This window comes from Mesoplodon densirostris (genome assembly GCF_025265405.1).
Source record: "Mesoplodon densirostris isolate mMesDen1 chromosome Y unlocalized genomic scaffold, mMesDen1 primary haplotype SUPER_Y_unloc_1, whole genome shotgun sequence".
Lineage (NCBI taxonomy): Eukaryota > Metazoa > Chordata > Mammalia > Artiodactyla > Ziphiidae > Mesoplodon > Mesoplodon densirostris.
In genome coordinates, this window is record NW_026778236.1 from 2,053,689 (window position 1) to 2,065,328 (window position 11,640).

Consider the following 11,640-nt stretch of genomic DNA (forward strand, 5'->3'; position numbering starts at 1 on the left):
GTTAATTCTTATTCCTCATTCCTGGAGGTCACTAGGACCTTGTTTGCTCTCTTCTCTTGTTTGTTCACTAGGCTAACCATCTAATAATGGAAAGGGTAGGCTTCTTAGCTTCTGTTGTGTTTTGAAGTCAATATCGTGCTACATTTGGCTTCATTCATATTCTACAGGTAAAATGGCAATTTGATAATGGCTGTTTCAAGTCTGTACCATATTAAGGATCAGAAAACTGCTAAAAAAGTTAAGAGCACAAACTACAGTTCATATGGCAAGTTTCAATTATTGTTTATAATAATTAAATAAAAAAACAGGTAGCCAATATACATAGCTAAACTAGTCTACAGACCAGAACATTCTCTCACAGGACATAGGTTTCAAGAAAATTCTGATTTTTTTATTCTGAAAATTTTGAACATTTTAAACACAAATTCTATATTTCAATTAATATTAACAACTATGCAAGTACTTTGAATAATTCCATGTTTTCACTTTGTCTGAAAATTCATAGAGGAAAAGGTAATATATGCCTCGTCCCCGCAAACCAACGTTTTTCTTTTAGTAGTATTCAAGCATCAATTAAAGAAAAGAACTTAAACTTTTCCTTTGTAAAGAACATTTGGTACATAACTGAGTGTTATTTTTAATATCTGCTTCGGCCCTCTCTTTCAGATTGGCTTCCCACATAACCTCATCTGGATGCCCCACAACCTGAGCTACTGTATGAGAGTCACAGGGAGCAAGGTACTCCCTATTCACAGAGGGTGGAAACCCTCATTGTTCCTGTCTTCCACGCTCACAACCACTTGAATAAGTATTGCTTTGGCTGCTTGAGTAACCTTCCGGACCTCCTCCATATACATCTCTCGTATTGCTATCACAGCAACTGATTCCTCCATATGTCAGCGGGACCCTTCGTGCTGCTGGTGCAACACGGTAGTCTACTGGGAAGTTAATGATTGATAAACAAACTTTAAACATTACAAATTTTTCTGGTATCATATAACATGACTCAAAGTGCTAAATATTGGAAAAGATAAGCTTTATCTGTCACTGCTATGAAAATATAAACTATGTAGCAAGGGTGAAGGGCTTTCATATTTATTTAAAAGAGAGAGCAATATTTTTCAGCCTAAGTAGTTTGACAATAAAAGCCAATATTTTAGAATTTTTAAATAATCGGTAGAGTGGCAACGTTTAACAAGATTTAGTGGGGCTTCCCTGGTGGCGCAGTAGTTGACAGTCTGCCTGCCGATGCAGGGGACACGGGTTCGTGACCCAGTCCGGGAGGATCCCACATGCCAGGGAGCGGTTGGGACCATGGGCCACGGCCGCTGGGCCTGCGCGTGAGGAGCCTGTGCTCTGCAATGGGAGAGGGCACAACGGTGAGAGGCCCATGTGCTGCAAAAAAATAAATAAATAAAATAATAATACTAATGTTAAAATAGTTTTTCGGTAATGAGAAAAAAAGATGAGACTGCCCATTTACCCTTCATAGCATTTTATTTTAAGTGAGCTATTAACAAAACAATTCAAAGGTCTTTAACTTATAAAAAAGGCTATGCTAATCATAGTTTTACCTTTAAGGAACTGAAGTAAAAGTAGAGTAAACAACGATCTGGTTAAGTCTAATTCTATGATTTACAAGTTGTAACTGGACTCTTACCGTAACTCCCATATGAATCCCTGTAAGAGCTTCCACTTCGATATGCAGAATAATCTGTATCAGGATTTCCACCATAGCCATCACGATCACTAAATTTAAAAGAATGATATAAATTATGTCATCAATTTAAATTATGTGTCATGGTCACATAATTTAAAAGAATGTTTTTATTTGATATAAACACAAAATTTTATATTACCTATATCCTCTAGAGGGATGATCAATCCGAGAACTTGAATGTCCATAATAACCGTGTGCATAGACTCTACGTGGCGGAATATAATCCTTGCTGGCTCGGAAGCTTGGATAATTTCTCCGTGAATAACTTAAATAAAGCAGATAACGTTTTAAAGGCAACTTATCATATCCAGAATATATAAAGAATTCAGACAGCAAAAAGACAAAAAATTTTAAACGGGCAAAGGACTTGAATATACTTTTGTTCAAAGAAGATATACAATGACCAACAAGGACATGAAAAGATGCTCAACATATTTATTAGGGAAATGAAATTCAAAACCAAAATGGAATATCTACTTTGCACCTCTCAGACTGGCTATAATTAAAAATAAACAAACTGAATATATCAAGTGTTGGTGCAGATGCAGAGAAACAAATCAAGTATATGTGCGTGGCAGAAATGTGAAATAGTACCGGCTCTGTGGAACAGATCAGCAGTTCCTTAAAAAATTAAAGAATTACTATATGTCCCAGGAATTCCACTCCTAAGTATATATACACTCAAAAAGAATTGAAAACAGGTACCCAAATGCTTGTACAGGAGTATTCATGACAGCACAATGATGGGAATAACTCACACAGATGGATAAACAAACCATGTTAATCGCACATAAAATGGAATATTTAGTCAGCCAAAAAAAAAAAACAAGGTCTGAAGTACTGATTCATGCTAGAGCATGAATGATCTTTGAAAACATTTATGCTAAGGGGAAGCTGGATAATAAAGGTCACATATTGTTTGCTTCCATTAGTATGGTATATTCAGGATTAGATAAATTCATAGATAAGGACACAGGTGGGTACCTACCAGGGACAAGGGGGGAGAAAATGGGAGTGACTGCTTATTAATTTTATTTTGGGGTAATGAAATGTTTTGGAACTGAACAGAGCTGGTGGTTGCATAACACTGTTAAGTGTACTAAATGTTACTGACTTGTTCACTTTTAAAGGTTCAATTTTGTGTTAGGTAAATTTCAACAAGAACAACAAAATTAACCATGACTTAATTCATATACTGTGTTTTCCCTTACCTGTCTCTAGTAGCATAACCACCATCTCTTTGTGACATATAGCCAACTCTCTGAAAAGAGACTGGCTCTCTACGAGGAGGACCTCCATAATTTTCTCTTCCATGTGATACTGAACCTTTAATTTAAGAATGCTTATGTAAGTATCTCAAAATTGACAGTAATGTTTCAAAGAAAAATCCCAAAGTCTGATATCCTTCCACTCTCCAAAATCATTTTAAAAAACTACTCCTTCTAAAATTCCATTTACGCACATTTTCGTTTCCCTTTCAATGTTACCACTGAACATTGTCTTTTCTGACATCTCCCGTTCCCCATACATTTGGCATAACCTTTAAATTACCAGCAGTAGGGAACACTTCTCAAACTTGGAGCAAAACATTAATTTTGGGTAACTACTGTCACATATTCAATCACCAAGTGGTTGGCTCTCTCCTTTAAGTGCACAACCTTAATTATTGACCTTGTATGATGATAGCAGTAGTGACTTCTCTTGTTTATTAGCAATAAAGGGCTCATTTGAAAAACACTGTACCGCTTCCAAAATATGAAACTATCTCCCATAAATAATGTTCTCTTCATGTGTTAATTCTTATTCCTCATTCCTGGAGGTCACTAGGACCTTGTTTGCTCTCTTCTCTTGTTTGTTCACTAGGCTAACCATCTAATAATGGAAAGGGTAGGCTTCTTAGCTTCTGTTGTGTTTTGAAGTCAATATCGTGCTACATTTGGCTTCATTCATATTCTACAGGTAAAATGGCAATTTGATAATGGCTGTTTCAAGTCTGTACCATATTAAGGATCAGAAAACTGCTAAAAAAGTTAAGAGCACAAACTACAGTTCATATGGCAAGTTTCAATTATTGTTTATAATAATTAAATAAAAAAACAGGTGGCCAATATACATAGCTAAACTAGTCTACAGACCAGAACATTCTCTCACAGGACATAGGTTTCAAGAAAATTCTGATTTTTTTATTCTGAAAATTTTGAACATTTTAAACACAAATTCTATATTTCAATTAATATTAACAACTATGCAAGTACTTTGAATAATTCCATGTTTTCACTTTGTCTGAAAATTCATAGAGGAAAAGGTAATATATGCCTCGTCCCCGCAAACCAACGTTTTTCTTTTAGTAGTATTCAAGCATCAATTAAAGAAAAGAACTTAAACTTTTCCTTTGTAAAGAACATTTGGTACATAACTGAGTGTTATTTTTAATATCTGCTTCGGCCCTCTCTTTCAGATTGGCTTCCCACATAACCTCATCTGGATGCCCCACAACCTGAGCTACTGTATGAGAGTCACAGGGAGCAAGGTACTCCCTATTCACAGAGGGTGGAAACCCTCATTGTTCCTGTCTTCCACGCTCACAACCACTTGAATAAGTATTGCTTTGGCTGCTTGAGTAACCTTCCGGACCTCCTCCATATACATCTCTCGTATTGCTATCACAGCAACTGATTCCTCCATATGTCAGCGGGACCCTTCGTGCTGCTGGTGCAACACGGTAGTCTACTGGGAAGTTAATGATTGATAAACAAACTTTAAACATTACAAATTTTTCTGGTATCATATAACATGACTCAAAGTGCTAAATATTGGAAAAGATAAGCTTTATCTGTCACTGCTATGAAAATATAAACTATGTAGCAAGGGTGAAGGGCTTTCATATTTATTTAAAAGAGAGAGCAATATTTTTCAGCCTAAGTAGTTTGACAATAAAAGCCAATATTTTAGAATTTTTAAATAATTGGTAGAGTGGCAACGTTTAACAAGATTTAGTGGGGCTTCCCTGGTGGCGCAGTAGTTGACAGTCTGCCTGCCGATGCAGGGGACACGGGTTCGTGACCCAGTCCGGGAGGATCCCACATGCCAGGGAGCGGTTGGGACCATGGGCCACGGCCGCTGGGCCTGCGCGTGAGGAGCCTGTGCTCTGCAATGGGAGAGGGCACAACGGTGAGAGGCCCATGTGCTGCAAAAAAATAAATAAATAAAATAATAATACTAATGTTAAAATAGTTTTTCGGTAATGAGAAAAAAAGATGAGACTGCCCATTTACCCTTCATAGCATTTTATTTTAAGTGAGCTATTAACAAAACAATTCAAAGGTCTTTAACTTATAAAAAAGGCTATGCTAATCATAGTTTTACCTTTAAGGAACTGAAGTAAAAGTAGAGTAAACAACGATCTGGTTAAGTCTAATTCTATGATTTACAAGTTGTAACTGGACTCTTACCGTAACTCCCATATGAATCCCTGTAAGAGCTTCCACTTCGATATGCAGAATAATCTGTATCAGGATTTCCACCATAGCCATCACGATCACTAAATTTAAAAGAATGATATAAATTATGTCATCAATTTAAATTATGTGTCATGGTCACATAATTTAAAAGAATGTTTTTATTTGATATAAACACAAAATTTTATATTACCTATATCCTCTAGAGGGATGATCAATCCGAGAACTTGAATGTCCATAATAACCGTGTGCATAGACTCTACGTGGCGGAATATAATCCTTGCTGGCTCGGAAGCTTGGATAATTTCTCCGTGAATAACTTAAATAAAGCAGATAAAGTTTTAAAGGCAACTTATCATATCCAGAATATATAAAGAATTCAGACAGCAAAAAGACAAAAAATTTTAAACGGGCAAAGGACTTGAATATACTTTTGTTCAAAGAAGATATACAATGACCAACAAGGACATGAAAAGATGCTCAACATATTTATTAGGGAAATGAAATTCAAAACCAAAATGGAATATCTACTTTGCACCTCTCAGACTGGCTATAATTAAAAATAAACAAACTGAATATATCAAGTGTTGGTGCAGATGCAGAGAAACAAATCAAGTATATGTGCGTGGCAGAAATGTGAAATAGTACCGGCTCTGTGGAACAGATCAGCAGTTCCTTAAAAAATTAAAGAATTACTATATGTCCCAGGAATTCCACTCCTAAGTATATATACACTCAAAAAGAATTGAAAACAGGTACCCAAATGCTTGTACAGGAGTATTCATGACAGCACAATGATGGGAATAACTCACACAGATGGATAAACAAACCATGTTAATCGCACATAAAATGGAATATTTAGTCAGCCAAAAAAAAAAACAAGGTCTGAAGTACTGATTCATGCTAGAGCATGAATGATCTTTGAAAACATTTATGCTAAGGGGAAGCTGGATAATAAAGGTCACATATTGTTTGCTTCCATTAGTATGGTATATTCAGGATTAGATAAATTCATAGATAAGGACACAGGTGGGTACCTACCAGGGACAAGGGGGGAGAAAATGGGAGTGACTGCTTATTAATTTTATTTTGGGGTAATGAAATGTTTTGGAACTGAACAGAGCTGGTGGTTGCATAACACTGTTAAGTGTACTAAATGTTACTGACTTGTTCACTTTTAAAGGTTCAATTTTGTGTTAGGTAAATTTCAACAAGAACAACAAAATTAACCATGACTTAATTCATATACTGTGTTTTCCCTTACCTGTCTCTAGTAGCATAACCACCATCTCTTTGTGACATATAGCCAACTCTCTGAAAAGAGACTGGCTCTCTACGAGGAGGACCTCCATAATTTTCTCTTCCATGTGATACTGAACCTTTAATTTAAGAATGCTTATGTAAGTATCTCAAAATTGACAGTAATGTTTCAAAGAAAAATCCCAAAGTCTGATATCCTTCCACTCTCCAAAATCATTTAAAAAAACTACTCCTTCTAAAATTCCATTTACGCACATTTTCGTTTCCCTTTCAATGTTACCACTGAACATTGTCTTTTCTGACATCTCCCGTTCCCCATACATTTGGCATAACCTTTAAATTACCAGCAGTAGGGAACACTTCTCAAACTTGGAGCAAAACATTAATTTTGGGTAACTACTGTCACATATTCAATCACCAAGTGGTTGGCTCTCTCCTTTAAGTGCACAACCTTAATTATTGACCTTGTATGATGATAGCAGTAGTGACTTCTCTTGTTTATTAGCAATAAAGGGCTCATTTGAAAAACACTGTACCACTTCCAAAATATGAAACTATCTCCCATAAATAATGTTCTCTTCATGTGTTAATTCTTATTCCTCATTCCTGGAGGTCACTAGGACCTTGTTTGCTCTCTTCTCTTGTTTGTTCACTAGGCTAACCATCTAATAATGGAAAGGGTAGGCTTCTTAGCTTCTGTTGTGTTTTGAAGTCAATATCGTGCTACATTTGGCTTCATTCATATTCTACAGGTAAAATGGCAATTTGATAATGGCTGTTTCAAGTCTGTACCATATTAAGGATCAGAAAACTGCTAAAAAAGTTAAGAGCACAAACTACAGTTCATATGGCAAGTTTCAATTATTGTTTATAATAATTAAATAAAAAAACAGGTAGCCAATATACATAGCTAAACTAGTCTACAGACCAGAACATTCTCTCACAGGACATAGGTTTCAAGAAAATTCAGATTTTTTTATTCTGAAAATTTTGAACATTTTAAACACAAATTCTATATTTCAATTAATATTAACAACTATGCAAGTACTTTGAATAATTCCATGTTTTCACTTTGTCTGAAAATTCATAGAGGAAAAGGTAATATATGCCTCGTCCCCGCAAACCAACGTTTTTCTTTTAGTAGTATTCAAGCATCAATTAAAGAAAAGAACTTAAACTTTTCCTTTGTAAAGAACATTTGGTACATAACTGAGTGTTATTTTTAATATCTGCTTCGGCCCTCTCTTTCAGATTGGCTTCCCACATAACCTCATCTGGATGCCCCACAACCTGAGCTACTGTATGAGAGTCACAGGGAGCAAGGTACTCCCTATTCACAGAGGGTGGAAACCCTCATTGTTCCTGTCTTCCACGCTCACAACCACTTGAATAAGTATTGCTTTGGCTGCTTGAGTAACCTTCCGGACCTCCTCCATATACATCTCTCGTATTGCTATCACAGCAACTGATTCCTCCATATGTCAGCGGGACCCTTCGTGCTGCTGGTGCAACACGGTAGTCTACTGGGAAGTTAATGATTGATAAACAAACTTTAAACATTACAAATTTTTCTGGTATCATATAACATGACTCAAAGTGCTAAATATTGGAAAAGATAAGCTTTATCTGTCACTGCTATGAAAATATAAACTATGTAGCAAGGGTGAAGGGCTTTCATATTTATTTAAAAGAGAGAGCAATATTTTTCAGCCTAAGTAGTTTGACAATAAAAGCCAATATTTTAGAATTTTTAAATAATCGGTAGAGTGGCAACGTTTAACAAGATTTAGTGGGGCTTCCCTGGTGGCGCAGTAGTTGACAGTCTGCCTGCCGATGCAGGGGACACGGGTTCGTGACCCAGTCCGGGAGGATCCCACATGCCAGGGAGCGGTTGGGACCATGGGCCACGGCCGCTGGGCCTGCGCGTGAGGAGCCTGTGCTCTGCAATGGGAGAGGGCACAACGGTGAGAGGCCCATGTGCTGCAAAAAAATAAATAAATAAAATAATAATACTAATGTTAAAATAGTTTTTCGGTAATGAGAAAAAAAGATGAGACTGCCCATTTACCCTTCATAGCATTTTATTTTAAGTGAGCTATTAACAAAACAATTCAAAGGTCTTTAACTTATAAAAAAGGCTATGCTAATCATAGTTTTACCTTTAAGGAACTGAAGTAAAAGTAGAGTAAACAACGATCTGGTTAAGTCTAATTCTATGATTTACAAGTTGTAACTGGACTCTTACCGTAACTCCCATATGAATCCCTGTAAGAGCTTCCACTTCGATATGCAGAATAATCTGTATCAGGATTTCCACCATAGCCATCACGATCACTAAATTTAAAAGAATGATATAAATTATGTCATCAATTTAAATTATGTGTCATGGTCACATAATTTAAAAGAATGTTTTTATTTGATATAAACACAAAATTTTATATTACCTATATCCTCTAGAGGGATGATCAATCCGAGAACTTGAATGTCCATAATAACCGTGTGCATAGACTCTACGTGGCGGAATATAATCCTTGCTGGCTCGGAAGCTTGGATAATTTCTCCGTGAATAACTTAAATAAAGCAGATAAAGTTTTAAAGGCAACTTATCATATCCAGAATATATAAAGAATTCAGACAGCAAAAAGACAAAAAATTTTAAACGGGCAAAGGACTTGAATATACTTTTGTTCAAAGAAGATATACAATGACCAACAAGGACATGAAAAGATGCTCAACATATTTATTAGGGAAATGAAATTCAAAACCAAAATGGAATATCTACTTTGCACCTCTCAGACTGGCTATAATTAAAAATAAACAAACTGAATATATCAAGTGTTGGTGCAGATGCAGAGAAACAAATCAAGTATATGTGCGTGGCAGAAATGTGAAATAGTACCGGCTCTGTGGAACAGATCAGCAGTTCCTTAAAAAATTAAAGAATTACTATATGTCCCAGGAATTCCACTCCTAAGTATATATACACTCAAAAAGAATTGAAAACAGGTACCCAAATGCTTGTACAGGAGTATTCATGACAGCACAATGATGGGAATAACTCACACAGATGGATAAACAAACCATGTTAATCGCACATAAAATGGAATATTTAGTCAGCCAAAAAAAAAAACAAGGTCTGAAGTACTGATTCATGCTAGAGCATGAATGATCTTTGAAAACATTTATGCTAAGGGGAAGCTGGATAATAAAGGTCACATATTGTTTGCTTCCATTAGTATGGTATATTCAGGATTAGATAAATTCATAGATAAGGACACAGGTGGGTACCTACCAGGGACAAGGGGGGAGAAAATGGGAGTGACTGCTTATTAATTTTATTTTGGGGTAATGAAATGTTTTGGAACTGAACAGAGCTGGTGGTTGCATAACACTGTTAAGTGTACTAAATGTTACTGACTTGTTCACTTTTAAAGGTTCAATTTTGTGTTAGGTAAATTTCAACAAGAACAACAAAATTAACCATGACTTAATTCATATACTGTGTTTTCCCTTACCTGTCTCTAGTAGCATAACCACCATCTCTTTGTGACATATAGCCAACTCTCTGAAAAGAGACTGGCTCTCTACGAGGAGGACCTCCATAATTTTCTCTTCCATGTGATACTGAACCTTTAATTTAAGAATGCTTATGTAAGTATCTCAAAATTGACAGTAATGTTTCAAAGAAAAATCCCAAAGTCTGATATCCTTCCACTCTCCAAAATCATTTAAAAAAACTACTCCTTCTAAAATTCCATTTACGCACATTTTCGTTTCCCTTTCAATGTTACCACTGAACATTGTCTTTTCTGACATCTCCCGTTCCCCATACATTTGGCATAACCTTTAAATTACCAGCAGTAGGGAACACTTCTCAAACTTGGAGCAAAACATTAATTTTGGGTAACTACTGTCACATATTCAATCACCAAGTGGTTGGCTCTCTCCTTTAAGTGCACAACCTTAATTATTGACCTTGTATGATGATAGCAGTAGTGACTTCTCTTGTTTATTAGCAATAAAGGGCTCATTTGAAAAACACTGTACCACTTCCAAAATATGAAACTATCTCCCATAAATAATGTTCTCTTCATGTGTTAATTCTTATTCCTCATTCCTGGAGGTCACTAGGACCTTGTTTGCTCTCTTCTCTTGTTTGTTCACTAGGCTAACCATCTAATAATGGAAAGGGTAGGCTTCTTAGCTTCTGTTGTGTTTTGAAGTCAATATCGTGCTACATTTGGCTTCATTCATATTCTACAGGTAAAATGGCAATTTGATAATGGCTGTTTCAAGTCTGTACCATATTAAGGATCAGAAAACTGCTAAAAAAGTTAAGAGCACAAACTACAGTTCATATGGCAAGTTTCAATTATTGTTTATAATAATTAAATAAAAAAACAGGTAGCCAATATACATAGCTAAACTAGTCTACAGACCAGAACATTCTCTCACAGGACATAGGTTTCAAGAAAATTCTGATTTTTTTATTCTGAAAATTTTGAACATTTTAAACACAAATTCTATATTTCAATTAATATTAACAACTATGCAAGTACTTTGAATAATTCCATGTTTTCACTTTGTCTGAAAATTCATAGAGGAAAAGGTAATATATGCCTCGTCCCCGCAAACCAACGTTTTTCTTTTAGTAGTATTCAAGCATCAATTAAAGAAAAGAACTTAAACTTTTCCTTTGTAAAGAACATTTGGTACATAACTGAGTGTTATTTTTAATATCTGCTTCGGCCCTCTCTTTCAGATTGGCTTCCCACATAACCTCATCTGGATGCCCCACAACCTGAGCTACTGTATGAGAGTCACAGGGAGCAAGGTACTCCCTATTCACAGAGGGTGGAAACCCTCATTGTTCCTGTCTTCCACGCTCACAACCACTTGAATAAGTATTGCTTTGGCTGCTTGAGTAACCTTCCGGACCTCCTCCATATACATCTCTCGTATTGCTATCACAGCAACTGATTCCTCCATATGTCAGCGGGACCCTTCGTGCTGCTGGTGCAACACGGTAGTCTACTGGGAAGTTAATGATTGATAAACAAACTTTAAACATTACAAATTTTTCTGGTATCATATAACATGACTCAAAGTGCTAAATATTGGAAAAGATAAGCTTTATCTGTCACTGCTATGAAAATATAAACTATGTAGCAAGGGTGAAGGGCTTTCATATTTATTTAAAAG